Source organism: Carcharodon carcharias, chromosome 9 (assembly GCF_017639515.1).
Source record: "Carcharodon carcharias isolate sCarCar2 chromosome 9, sCarCar2.pri, whole genome shotgun sequence".
NCBI classification, from domain to species: domain Eukaryota; kingdom Metazoa; phylum Chordata; class Chondrichthyes; order Lamniformes; family Lamnidae; genus Carcharodon; species Carcharodon carcharias.
This window is the reverse complement of record NC_054475.1, coordinates 130,342,585-130,356,673: the sequence shown is the minus strand read 5'-3', so window position 1 is coordinate 130,356,673 and position 14,089 is coordinate 130,342,585. Positions and strand designations below refer to the sequence as shown.

General features: G+C 40.3%; 1 protein-coding gene across 2 annotated transcripts in view; it reads left to right on the top strand.

Annotated features, from left to right (window-relative positions):
• Positions 1-6,525, top strand: part of efnb1 (ephrin-B1) — a 229,906-nt gene extending 223,381 nt beyond the window's left edge. For both annotated transcript variants that reach the window (XM_041195082.1, XM_041195081.1), the window contains one exon: positions 5,466-6,525. The gene's annotated coding sequence lies outside the window, so the exon portion shown is untranslated. The remainder of the gene's footprint in view (positions 1-5,465) is intronic.
• Positions 6,526-14,089: the final 7,564 nt, after the last annotated feature.

Below are 14,089 nucleotides of genomic sequence, written 5' to 3'. Positions count from 1 at the left end.
AACTTAATTCCTTTCAATTTACACTTTCTCTTATAATCAAAACACTTTTAAAACCTAAGTTTGATGTTAATTTAATCAGTACCTCTTTATCACAGTATCGCCCTTACTGTTTTCAACCTGGGCCCTTATACCTGGGCTTCCTAGTACAGGTACAGTGTCTCAAATCTGGCTGTCCAAAAAACTGGATATTTTCTCTCAGGCACCCTTCCCGGAACAGAATAAGCGCGACAAAGAAGAGACCATTCTCGGGCTGATCCCAGAGGACAGAATCAGCAAGAGTTGTGCACACACACAACCTGAACCCTCCCCCCACCCTGGCCCTCCTTAGTCTCCAGATGCAAAGCTGCCTGTTCCACTGGCGGGAACATTCTGATTGCAACATTCCTGGCTGCTTTCAGGTGAAAGGGTCAGAAATCAACTGCTTCTCTCTGTTATTGCAGTTCAAGCAAATGCTCTTTCCTTGCAAGGATCTACTATAAGATTCATAGGTTTTTAAAAATTTGCTCAAACCTTTAACTCTTCAATGTTTCTGCCTTTAATGGTCATGAGGATTTGCAGCACCTAAGCACTCCCTGTTCTGTGATCTACAACCTTGTTACTTTTATGACAATTGATCAGCACAATGTGCTGGAGACAGCCTGCCTAAAGGAGTTGGTTCCAAGCTCCAGGAAATCCGAAATCCCGCAATGGTGTTGGTCCCAAGGGTGCTGTATTTGGGACACTGTACCTGTAATAAAAGAACATTATATTTACAAAGCTTTTCAAAACATCAATGAAAACATAAACCCTTTTGAGCAGTGATTTCAGGCTGGTGTAAGCCATCTAGTTGCTTTCCTCAGCTCACCGATCTATCAGCTTAGTACTCTGGTTGCCACAGCTGATATTGCATGAACTTCGAAGTGAGATGAACTTAGCTATTGAGGTTACATTGATTGCCATTATAGTAATGCTTTGAATCCATGCTGAACTCCCATTCCCAGTTGCTTATGTCCTATTTTCTGGCCAGTATGCTCACACCTCAAACCAACAATAACAAATGTCTAATGTATCAAGGAGGATGTTGGGTGTCTGACAGAGGGTCTCCATATAAAACAGCCCATCTTTTCCCTTTCAGATGCTGACCTACCAGTCATTTCCAACATTTCTCTTTTTGTTTTAACCTCCAGCACTTGCAGTTTTAAACTTTTATCACACTTGTTTATTTGAGAAATTTGACAGTATCCAACAGAACAACCTGTAGTAACAAAGTAACATCCGACATAAAATTGAACAATGAAATGACAGTATGCATAACAATATTGTCTGTACAACAGCAATGGGACATCTAGTCAAGATATTAAAATCTGAAAGGCATTAAGCAAGATGAGAGGAGAAGAAAGCCTTAGTGGATGATACAGAGCCAGCAATTGGCCAAAAATCCTCTTTCACCTTCCTTTCCCTTCCCTGAAGATATAGGCAAAACCCCTATTAACAAATGCTGTGAACAAAATAGTGCTATATGAGAATGAAGAAAGGAAAATGATCACAGAATTTGGCTCAAGGCAGTGAGGCTATTTAGAGGCTTGCTGATGAGTAAACTATTTCAGTTAATATACTTGGTAAAGCATTCCAACAATTACCTCTCTCAAAAAATCATACTCAAACAGCAAAGTCAGCATTTTCTGTAACACAAAGAAAATTCTGAAAGTACTCAGTAGGCTTGGCAGCATCTGTTGAGACAGAAACAGAGTTTCAGATCTGCGACCTTTCATCAGAACTGATGAAAAGTTCTCAAGCTGAAATGTGATCTCTGAAATAAAAACAGAAAATGCTGGAAGTACTCAGCAGGTCAGACAGCATCCGTGAAGAGAGAAAACCATTTCCAACATCCACAGTATTTTGCTTTCGTATCTCCGTTTTATGTAGTGGGCTAAAAATGGACCCAGAATCTCTCACCTGGAGAAGCTTGAAAAAATAGGCCATTTTCAAAACTCTTTAGAAATTGCAACAAAAATAATAATATTCTTTAAAACAGTAACATGTGCACATTTCAGTCATGTTTAATCTTATGGAGTTGATGTCTGAGTTGGGTTTTGAAATGTAGCCAGAATACAGGCTCTGGAATGGATGATGTCTGCTCTCTGAATCAGTTTCAGATAAAACCTTGTTTTGAGAAATCTTGATTATTAGCAGGTTTGAAAAGGTTTCCACACCACTCTGCTTCCTGTCCTGCTGCAATTTAATCCTCATAGGTCCATTGTTTCAACACTGGTGATGGGTTTGATTGGCTGAATAACAACATTTTAGTAGATCAAAAAAAAACATACCTTCCTTACAAACAGAGTCAATATATGATAGTATATGTGAAGGACCAACGGCATGCATGTACACATACACACAGCATTGTCATGCACAACCAAAGTTAAGTAGAAATATACATAACTGTGTGCACACAGTTGTATACTGCATAAACATTTACAGATGCATACACATAAAAGTATGTACCATAGATATTCAATTACACATCATGACACACAGGTAGATATGAGCCATAGATGGATGTAGCTATGCACCTTTACACACAACATGCACATACAAATGGGCACTACATGCACACTAAGGGAACGTTTGCAACACATGCTGAATGGGTGTATTGAACCCACCCTGAAAATTGCCCTCTCCCCTCAATATTGTCAACACCCAGCCAAGAATCAAATGTACAATTGCAAATACAGTATGTAACATGGCCAGAACTTTCAACTGCACAGGGGTGTAAAGTAGGAGATGGGCCACAAGCTATACTCTGACTGATTTTCCTTACCACTGAAGATCTACTACTGCCCAACATCTGAAATAAAATAACTGGGAATTATCTTTATAAATTCACACTTAATTCCGCTGCTTCAGGCCATATTATCCCTTAATTATATTAGTGTTTCCTGCTGTTACCACTGTGTGACCCATCTTGTGCTTTTGTCAGATCACAATGAAACACGATCCCCCCACCATCCCCCACCACTCCAAACACTATCAATTATTCGGCAAGTAAGAGACCATGGTTGGATCTCCCACTCATTGGCTGTGTAACACGTCACTGGGGAATAAATCCATGCAACTCATCAGTGATCCATTCAGCTATTGCTTTTTCCCCACTCTCGATCCTGTAATGACATTACTGACCCTCCAATTAGCATTGACAATCAAGCTAAGATTAGGCATTCACAGTAAAACCAGATGCTTTTGTTGCATAATTTGGTTTTACTGGAGTTGATCCTAAAGGCGATTGTACCATTGGACAAGTCCAATTCCACACACTGTTAATTTTCAGTTTATTTGGGCTGTGGGGGGTGGGGAGGGAGGGAGGCTTCTGGATTCTAAGTCATCCCCTTAAGTGTTACAAATGATCCTACAAATACATGGATATTAGTCCTCCTATGTGCTCTTCCTCCTTCACACTATTGAAATGAAAACTCATTGCACCATCTTTTACTCTGATTCATCCTTTCTCAGGAATTGAGGAGGTAAGAAGTTCAAGTTTTCCTGTCCTTTCTCCCTTCTCCAATCCTCAGGCTCTTAAAACCTAAGCTTAGTGCCACTAATTCTAACTTTATTTTGTAATATTGTCTACTCATTCCAAGCTTTCCAATAATATGGGCACTGGCACTTCACCTAGGTTTTCCAAGATAATGAGTTTTTGAATACAATCGTCCACAGCAGTAACTAGATAGGACAGAGAGCAGAAGCCCTGAGGTGCTCTTGTATCTTTATGTGCTCACCAGTAATAAGGTAGGCTTACTAAAACCAAAATGCTGTCACCATTCAGTGCACTAAAGTTAATTTGTTAGGACAGAGCATGAGATGAAGCACTCTTGTGCTTCCCACTGTCCAATGCCATTGTGGCGCCTTATTAAATCAGTCAGGAGCCATAAAGCCTCATGATCTGCTCTTGAAGGGGAAGACTCAGGCAATGCAGAATCATCTGCAAGTTTAAAATAAATTTTTGCCATCAGATGCTAACAATCAAGTTGATGCTGTATAGGCCATTCAGCAATGATATGGAAGGATGCAAAAATGCCAACATAGTTAAAAAGAATTAAGCCCTATCCTCTGCTAGCCATCTTTTGCTTAATTTTCACCATGTTTCTCCTCAAGCTGTTACGTCTGGCTGTGGTATCAACAATTTTGGCCCAAGTATGTATTCTTCACCTGTAAATGTTAATCAGCTATTTGAATGTGGCGAGTATTGCAGCTGAAGTTTCTAGAAAGATAATAATCCAGAGTAGGAATTGTGGCTGATATTTTTTCTTCATCCAAGCTGAGATCACTAACTCAACACAGATTAGGGATTGAAATGCAATCTCTACCACATTGGGTGGTACATTTACCCAGTACCCATTGGGCAGCAGCTTTGTTCCATATATTTAGAATTTCCAACCATATTTCTGGGGCCTCCTTCCCCTTGCCTTTACCCCACAAGCCACACAATAGAAAGGTATATCTAAGTTACCTACCCTAATCCATGGCAGCGTTAGTACATATCTGTGGAAAACAGGGAAGAGAAGTCTAACCATTTTTCCAAAGTCCTAAGCATCTTGACGAAAGCCTACAGTTCAGGACAATATCAAGGGTGAGAAAAATAAGAGAGATGAGAGTAAATTAGGACATGATGATTAGTTGAAATTTATATATTGAAACATCATAATACTGAATGAAATGGGACAGATTATGTGTGAGCATGGTGGGGATATAGAGATGTGGTGAAGGTTTTGCTGAGGTGGGTGAATTGCAAGTTTTCAGTTGTGTCAGTGTATGGCCATAGTGATTTTGGTACAGTGTGCTGAAATCTATGTAGGCAAATGCCCCTTTTGGCAATGTCATGGGATATAAAGTCCTTTCTATTAGCATTGTCATTCAGTAGTTACATGAAGAACTGGATAGTTACCATCCTTGATACTAGCCCCAACGATCAGCACAAACTGAAATTTGATCCTTTCAATGAACCTATATTACATAAAAAAAAATACATTCCTGCCAATGAATCTCAAAATCGGCTTCAAATGTCTTGCTGCTTTGGATAATGAGAAAACAGTCCAGAACATTATCCAAACTTCTAATTAGATTCCAGCCTATAAATTATTCCTGTCTATATATATACCATGAGAACACCTTGATCAAATGTTACTCTGTAACTCATACCGGGTATCTGTTCTATATAAAAACTATTCAAGCCCTTCAATCAGTTTCACTCTGTAACAAACTCCAGGGCATTGGTTATTCTGTGTACAAAATACCTGAACCCCTTGATTAAGTTCCAACTTGTATTTCACTTTCCTCTGTTTTCTGTTTACAGCATGGATTATTCCATGAGTATTTTATTTCAGGTTGTTTAATTTCTACCTGTAAGTGATTTTCGTCTTGGGTCATTTAGAGATGGTGAGGATGGTGTTGATGAACATTACTGACCCTCTCTTTGCATTGACTTCCAGTATGTCATACCCGCCAAGCCACATAAGTTACTACATCCAAAGAACCACAGATCCTGATTAATCAAATGAATGGACTGCTGATGTTAGGAACTATGTAAGCCTTCAAACACTGAGTTTCAGGCCTCTGGATTATGCTATGTTCTATTTATTTTATTGTTTGTTGCGAGTGGTCGGTTGGCTTTCCTGATAGCTGCATACTCTCATCTCTGGTATCATCCTTGTAAAGTTTTTCTACATTTTCTCCAGTGCTTCAATATCCTCAGTAGAAGGGAGATCAGAACCATACATAGTATTGGAAGTGTGGTCTAACCAAGGTTCTATATAAATTTAACATTATCTTTCTGCTTTTGTATTCTGTTTCTCTAAAAATAAACCACAGTAAATTTGTTTGCATCTTTTTGACCTGATCGTAGAAAAAAAAAATCATACAATATAGGAGGCCATTCAGCAAATTATGTTCATCTTCCTTTACTTTTGCGCAATTCTCCACATTCTTTACCACACCACCCAATTTGCAATATTTGGCATTTTACCTTATGGAATCCAAATCACTTCCATTATTCCTATTGATGTAATGTTTCTGCATTGAATTGACCTCCTGCAGAGTGCACGTGCACTGAGCTGTGACATTTTTAGAAAACCTGGTCTTTAGGCAAATCCAGCGGAGGTATGTTGATGGAGTTGAGTTGTGGCTGGAGAAGGGAGGATCACGGTGTGCTAATTATTGCTTTTTATGTGAGGGGGTAAGAGACCCACTGGTTGTTGTGTAGCAGCATTGCAATATGCAAAAGCAAATCTTCATGAACACATTTACACTGTCACTATACATAGAAACTACAGGAATTCTTATCAATGCTGTTTAGATCAGAACAAAGAAAGGTACATATGGAGAGAGATGCATACATGTGAAACAGGGGATAATGTTGCGTGAATTCCACATTGTTTAAGAAAAATCCAAACACCAATCTCTATCAATCAGCCACACTTCACCCTGCTTCTGAGTCTAAACCTCACTGTTCTTCTGTTTTAAATATTAATAAAATATTGTATTGAATTTTGACTGAAAGGAGTATATTTTTTCATTTTATCCACAAGAGGTCTTTACCTTACAAACAATAAACAGAAAAACAATCGTTCCAAAACTGATATTCTGTTACTTATAATTGTACAAACTCAATTTGATTAAGAAACGTTTTGTAGGTTGGTGGGCCCTAAAAAGTAAGATTTGTTAGTCACGATTCAGGTGGAAGCGCTCTTGCCCCCGAGTTAGAAAGTTATGGATTCAAGTAATATTCCAGGAAATGTTCTGCTGGTTCAGATTTTTTAGAAGTTTAAGATTCCATGCACTATTTGAATAAGAGCAAGGCGCTCTTCTGATAACCTGGCAACTATAATTCCCTTAATCAACACCACTCAAAATAAATTAATTAGTTATTCATTTTGTTGTTCTTTGTCGGATTTTGCTGTGTAAAGTGACGCCTGTGTTTGCATACATAAACAACAGTTACCCCATTTCAAATGGATTCATTGTATGTGAAGCACTTTGAGATGTTTCTGAGATGTGATAAGGTGCCACTTAAATTCAAATATTTTGACTTTTAATTTCCTACCATGTTTTCAAGTAAGATTCTTTGATGCTGTGTTCTCCCTTGCATACTGCTTTTGCAAAACTCAGTTTCCTTGAAATATCGTTTTTATTTCTCCTGTATCTAGTCTTTATATGTGAAACTTGTGTAATTTATACATAACATACATTGGATGGTCCTGTTGCCATGCATTCTTGTAATCTCATGAAGGTGCTGTCTCTAGCTAGGATTCCAGGAGTTTACAGCAGCTTTTGTTCCTCACCCAAGTGGCCAGTATCAACAATGAGTGACTGCAAGGTATTTGACTGTGGAAGACATCACTACTGAACACAAACCTGTCCTGTACTAAAACTCCTGGGACCTTCAACTGATTTCTCAATAATAAAAGCATCTATTTTGTTGGAACTCATAGGACACTGTGATAGACAAAGAGTTTTGTTTTGCCTTACTGCTCTGTAGCTGATAACATTTATCCATTTGCTGACCTACACTCAATCCACTACTAAATGACTCCTACAGAGAGTACCACATTTCAGATATAGAAGCAAATGAGCTGCTATGGATTCATTTGTGTTTGAGTGCTGAGTTAACTATTAAATGGGCTATTGACAATGTGATAATGGTTGGATGGTTTATCTGGAGGCGATGTAATCCCAATCCAAGGTATGTGACAGACTAGTTCTGCACTTGGCGGATTCCTTCTATCAAGTCTTCTATTTCCACATTCCATTTACAATTTACCCTCTCATATACTGAATCCCAGTTTAATCTCCTGAAGAAAGCACTGAAACCTTCTTCCAGGCACCAAAGCTAAACTTTAAAGACTCCAGTATACCTCTTCAATCTTATATCCTATATATATGTTTAACTGCTTGTCTTCCTTGGCAATGCAATTCAATAGTCCCAACAGTTTAGTGGCCATCATGCTTTTGATCATCTCTGTTTGTACTTATCCTTTTATGAATCACGATATCAGAACTTTAAACAAACTCATATGGTAATTTAATGGTCTTTTGGAGTCTTTATTCCAGGTCAGACTGGTCCTCTACATTCTCAGTAAGCCTTTGAGGGCTAGAGATAATTTATGCCATGATCGAGTATAAGTCTATTTAAGAAAGAACAAACTTTTATCAAACCCACATTGTGCCTATCTTAGGGTTGCTTGATGGGACAGTGAAAGGGAGCTTTGCTCACCATCTAACCCACTATATACAGAACTGAGAATGATTGGTATATGTACAGAATTGATTCTGGAAGCAAAACAGCTGCTGATGTAATTAGTTTAATTATTATTGAGAGGTTCTGAGCAGCTTTTCTGTTAATTCGTAGGATTTCATAAAATATTAATAACGTTGATTGATCTGAAAGATGCAGCAGGATATTTCTCATCATTATTCCCTTTGTTGCAAATAAGAAGCTGTGCTGTGTTTGTGCTGGAGTTAAGATTTTAGGCAGACCATCAATAAGTACATTAGTCAAAACTGGCAAGAAAATGTAATCACTTTGGGCAGAGAGGGAAAACCAATATGCCAAGAGGAAGAAAGCAAGCATTTTTCAGTGTAGATCAGTTTTTCTTTTGACATTTCAAACTTGTAGACTATAGCATTCTATCAATGCTGAGGCTGCATACAGGTAACCTGTTTCCAGGCAAATGCTATACTGAAATGACTACTGGAAGCTATCCAGAAGTGAGTCTGTATTAGCTTCTTTCCTTCCCCTCAGGGAAGTGCAATGCCTGCTCCTGGTCCTTCCCCAAAATTGCAGATTTGAAATTGGGAACTCAGCACTAAGAGGTTACTGGAATCACGATTCAACAGAGTTTCTCCATCTATTTTTCAACTAATTACTGGCAACACACTGTTAACGTTATTGAATAAGAGCAATTGCACAGTGAATAACTTTACCTTGCTGCATAAGCACCATCTCTACCGAGACACATAACCCTTACCTTGCTGAATGCACAACCTTGAGTGATAAAGTGAATGACGTTTACCCTGCTGACTAAATAAAAGTATACTTATACATATCTGACTGAATGAACAGGTGCTTGTGTAAGTACAAACTAAGCTGAGTATATAGGAACTTGTCTTTTTAAGCAGGGAATAAAGCCAACCGACTAAACAAACAGGAACTTGTCCAGTTACATAGGCCAAATTTTTATGTCCTGTAGGCGAGCGCATGCCCGACCAGAATGAATGTGGAATAGCACGAGATGATATCGGGCAAGCGTCCCGACATCATTGCACAGTTGCGCGATATTTCGCTCAGCTCATATGCACAGCAGTCGGAAGCGCGTCTGCCAACAATTAAATGGGCAATTAAGCCTATCAATTATGTAATCAAAAGTGATTTTACGTGGCCTGTCCACATTTACGGTTGGCAGCCGGGCCATTCTCCCAGGCGGCATTCACATTTTTGCTCAAACCTCGATCCAGGGTGGGATGAAATCTCCATGGGGAAATAAAATACAGAGACGTATCTGGGGACTGGATTTTTATGAGGTATGCTTTCATGTGCTTGGTTGTGCTGCATGGACATATTTTGCAGCATTTTTGTTGTGTCCTTTAGTCTGTGGAGGTCTGCAGCTCCCTGGGGCAGCTGTCTGCCTTAAGGGAGCTCTCTCAAAGCGCTCACCTGCACCCTTGGCTACATCTGTGCCCGCGCCCTCTTCCCGTCCCCACCCGAGCAGTTAATTGTTAATTGGCCAGCCAGCGTAAAATCACAGTCGGTGGCTGATCACGGCTGGTGGCCCATTTCCCATTCGCTCCCAGGCCTGCCAATTGCACGTGCCCAACGACTGAAAAATTCAGGCCATAGTGTATAACCAAGCATTGTTGAATTAACAGGAATTTCACACATTTAATCAGGAATTGCAACAACTAACACTTTAACATATGTTGTAGATGGATCAAAATGTGGAAAATTAAAAACAAGATTTAATCGTTGTTGCAGGAACAGGCAAACCACTTGTAAAAGCAAGACAAACATTGTGGGAAACGAAGAGTTCTTGTTGTTTGCCCCTTGGTGCTGCTAGACTCTCTGATGTAATGATTGTAAGAGATTATTAGCTCTAGGTGTGGTGCTCTCACAGGCAGAATCGTAAAGAAAAACTCTTGAAAAATGACAAACCGCAACCTCACATCAATAGCTGGAGGGGCTACATCTAAAGATATGTCACAAGTGAGGCAACGCAACAATTATACCTGGAGACAAGAGAGTTGTTGAGATGAATTTGTTGGAGAATGAAGGTAGCCACAATTGATTGTGTAAGTGAACACATATGTGGCGTCTGCCTGCTTGCCTGTATGCACCAATGAATATGTGTAAATGTGACTATATTTAAGTGCATTCCTTTGCATCTGTGTCTGTGGTATTTCCATTCAAGCTTGTCACTGAAAATTTGGTGAACAATAGAGAAATGGCTCATAAAGACCTGTGACCTGGGATTGGGGGACTTGACAAACAACAAGCTGGATGTTGATTGGTTCAGACAGACCTGGCGCACAGTATAATTGTGTGTGGTGTTGATTCAAACAAACCAGGAAGGTCTTGCGCTTAGTCTGTACAAAGGTAACAGATTGCAACTGGTGTAGCAGTAGGAAACTATAATTGCTCTCAGTACTGTAGGGTTTGGAAAGGGAAAATCTGCCTGGGTACCCTCTCCAGTGACCCCTGCTAAAAAATCTTCTGTATAGACATCGGGTGAGAATGAGATGGGGCTTTGCTGCAATGGCCTCCGTGATCAAGCAAAATGCTAACATGCACTGTCAATAAAATTTAATGCCGAGGAGCGTTCAGATATATTTTGGTAAAAACAATGAGGAGAGACAATATAGATTAAAGGATGCAGTACTAAAGGGTGTGCAGAAGTAGGGAGACTTCAGAGTATTTATGCACAGATCATTGCTGACAAGGCAGGTTTAGAAAGTGGTTAAAAAGCACGTGGGATCCTGGGCTTCATAAATAGGGACATAGGGCTGGACTTAACCGCTCCCAGCCAGGTGTGTTTTTGGTGGTGGGGTAGGGGGCACGTTAAATATAATGGGCGCCTTCCTATCCAACCCCAACCCTGTCCCAATAAAATGGTATGTGGGCAGGTGTCAAAATTGGCAGTCTGCCCGCCATTTTTAAAGAAATAATTAATGGGAAATTGAGCTTGTTACCAAGTCAATTGACCCGAAAATTGTGCTGCTAGTGCCATAATGCGATTGGTGTGGGCAGGTGAGCGTGAGTGAGAAGGCTGATCCTTTAACTTTGTGAAAAAAGTGGGAAGGAAAAGGAACTTCATTTGGGGGATGGGGGAAGGGCCCTGTGCATATCAGGGGCATTCCCCCACAAGATCTAAACACCCCCAACTTTGTTCCTCCCTGCATTATCTCCAAAACACCTCCTCACCCTCCCCTCCCTAGGCTCCCCAATCCCTCCCCACTCAAAACCCTCAACATACCTCGGTCTGTCCGCCTTCCTTGTGGGCCTGTTTGCAGATCCATCCGTGCCCACTACTCAGTTCTGGCACTGCTGGGACTGCTAGTGCTGCCAGCCAATCAGATTTCCTGGCAGCTCTTGAGGGTGGGACTTCCTCCCACTGAGGGGCAGAAGTTTGATTCTCTGTTCACTTAGCCTGTTATCACTGTGGGGCAGGCTTTTTTTAAATCAGTTGCCTGACGCCTGACTTTTGCAGTTGAGGGTGGTGGGATGGGAGGTGAGCAATACATGAAATTCAGACCTAACATTATAAAAGCAAGGAAGTATTGATGAACATCTATAAAATATTGGTTCAGCCTCAACTGGAGTATTGTGCTCAATTCTGTGCATTGTATTTTAGGATGGATGTGAAGACTTTAGAGAGTGAGTGAGAAGGCTGATTCTTTAAAAGATGATAATGGCTCCAGAGATGAAGAACTTCAGTTATGTGGATGGATTGAAGAAGCTGAAGCTTGGAGAAAAGAAGGCTGAGAGGAGATTTGATAGAGGCATTCAAAATCACAATGGGTCTAGATAGAGTAGATAAAGAGAAACTCTTTCCATTGATAGGAGGGTCATAAACCAGAGGACACCAATTTAAGGCCAATGAAGAACCAAGGATAACATGAGAAAATTATTTTTTATGTAGCAAGAGTTTAAGATCTGGAATGCACTGCGTGAGAGTGTGGTGAATGCATATTTAATTGTGGCTTTCAAAAGGGAATTCACTAAGCACCTGAAAAGTCTATATGCTGGGCTGGGTGGAAATGTCAGAGGAGTGGAACTAGCTGGATTGTTCTTACAGGGAGCCAGCACAGACACAGTAGGCTGAATGGCCTTCTTCTGTGCTGTAACTATTCTAGGATTCTAATATTCAAAGCTCAAAAATAAAGAATGGCCTCAGTGAGAGATACCATCCAACCTGCTCCACCATTCAACAAGATTATGGATGAACTTCCACATCAACTCCACTTTCCTGCCTATCCCCAAATCCCTTGATTCCCTTAGTGCCCAAAAATCTATCGATCTCAGTCTTGAATATACTCATCAGCTGAATATCCACAGGCCTCTGGGATAGAGAAATACAACTGCCTAAGTGAAGAAACTTCTCCTTATCTCAATTCTATCCTGAGACTATGACCCCTAGATCTAAACTCTCCAGGTGGGGGTACCAGCCTCTCAGTATCTACACTGTCAAGCCCACTAAGATTTTTATACATTTCACTGAGATCACCTATTATTCTTCTAAACTCTAAATAATATTCTACTCACTTTCTCCTCAAGGGAGAGCCTCAGAATGAATCCAGTTAATTTTGTTGCACCACCTCTAAGGCAAGCATATTCTTCTTTAGGTAAGGAGACCAAAACTGTACACTCGATCTTGTTTTGTGCTGTGGCAGAGATAGTTTCAATGGTCTGTCTACTAATACCCCTAGATTCCTCTCCTACGCAAGATATTGGGCTATATTTTGTGGTCAATTGTGAAGCAATGGCACTCATGGGTGACCTCAAAGAAAGCCGCCCACAAAAAGCCAAAAATCTCTGTGCCAGGGATTTCCCCCTTCCAGGCATGCAGCAACCATAATGCCAGCAAGCTAGGTAAGCAACCAATCACGTTGAAGTGCTCTCACAGGCAGCGAGCACTTCATCCTTCATCATCAATTTAAATGTTCAGATAGTGAAATAAATGATTGGATTTAGATGGAGGCTGAAATGTCAATGCAAACAAACTTTTTAAAAGTTGTAAAAATGTATAGATTGTTTTTATCATAAAGGAGAAATTTGACATTCGCAAATATAAAATTAGCTTTTCAGGGCCAAGGAGGGTATTTAGCAGTAATTATGAACTTAGAATGCTGTTAACAACTCAGCTGCAACTCATCCAACAAAGTGTAACTTTACATGGACTTTTTACAGAAAGATTAGCAGCATAAAAGTGGAAGTTTTTAAAAATTCATTGATTGCTTAGGGATTGGTCATTGGGTAGACCTCAACAGTGCACCTACTAGAAGAGACTTGAATAACTGACAGCAACCTCTATATTTCCACATTATTCTAAACATGTGTAGACTCCTAGACCTGGATTTTTGGAGAAGGAGGTTGAAATTCAGAAGTCATGCCCCCAAACACAGCACCTACCATTTTTGCAGGGCACGAAAGGGGGCAGGGGCGGGATTTGCACATGCATGTTTTGTGGAGGCAACTGCTTATATAAAACAGCAGCTGTCAAAAGGAACTGTAAGAAATGTCAAAATGAACTGTCAAAAACAATTATCAAACTGTCATGGCATTTCAAACACCTTCCCTTTAAATCTTTGAAAAATCATTGCTTGCTATCTCATTCTATCTGTTGAGATAAGCCAACACAATGTTGGTGCACCGAGGGGGGCCTTCTCACCAGCCCACCTCCCCATCTGACAACCTCCACACTCATTCTGTGGTCACCCCACCATGACTCCCATTTTCACCTCCCCCCCTGCACCAAAAAGCACACCTTCTGGGACAATTTCTCCCGGTCGGGAGAAATCATAGCTTTTAACAAATTCCCAAACTAATCTCCATTAAGGCAACAGT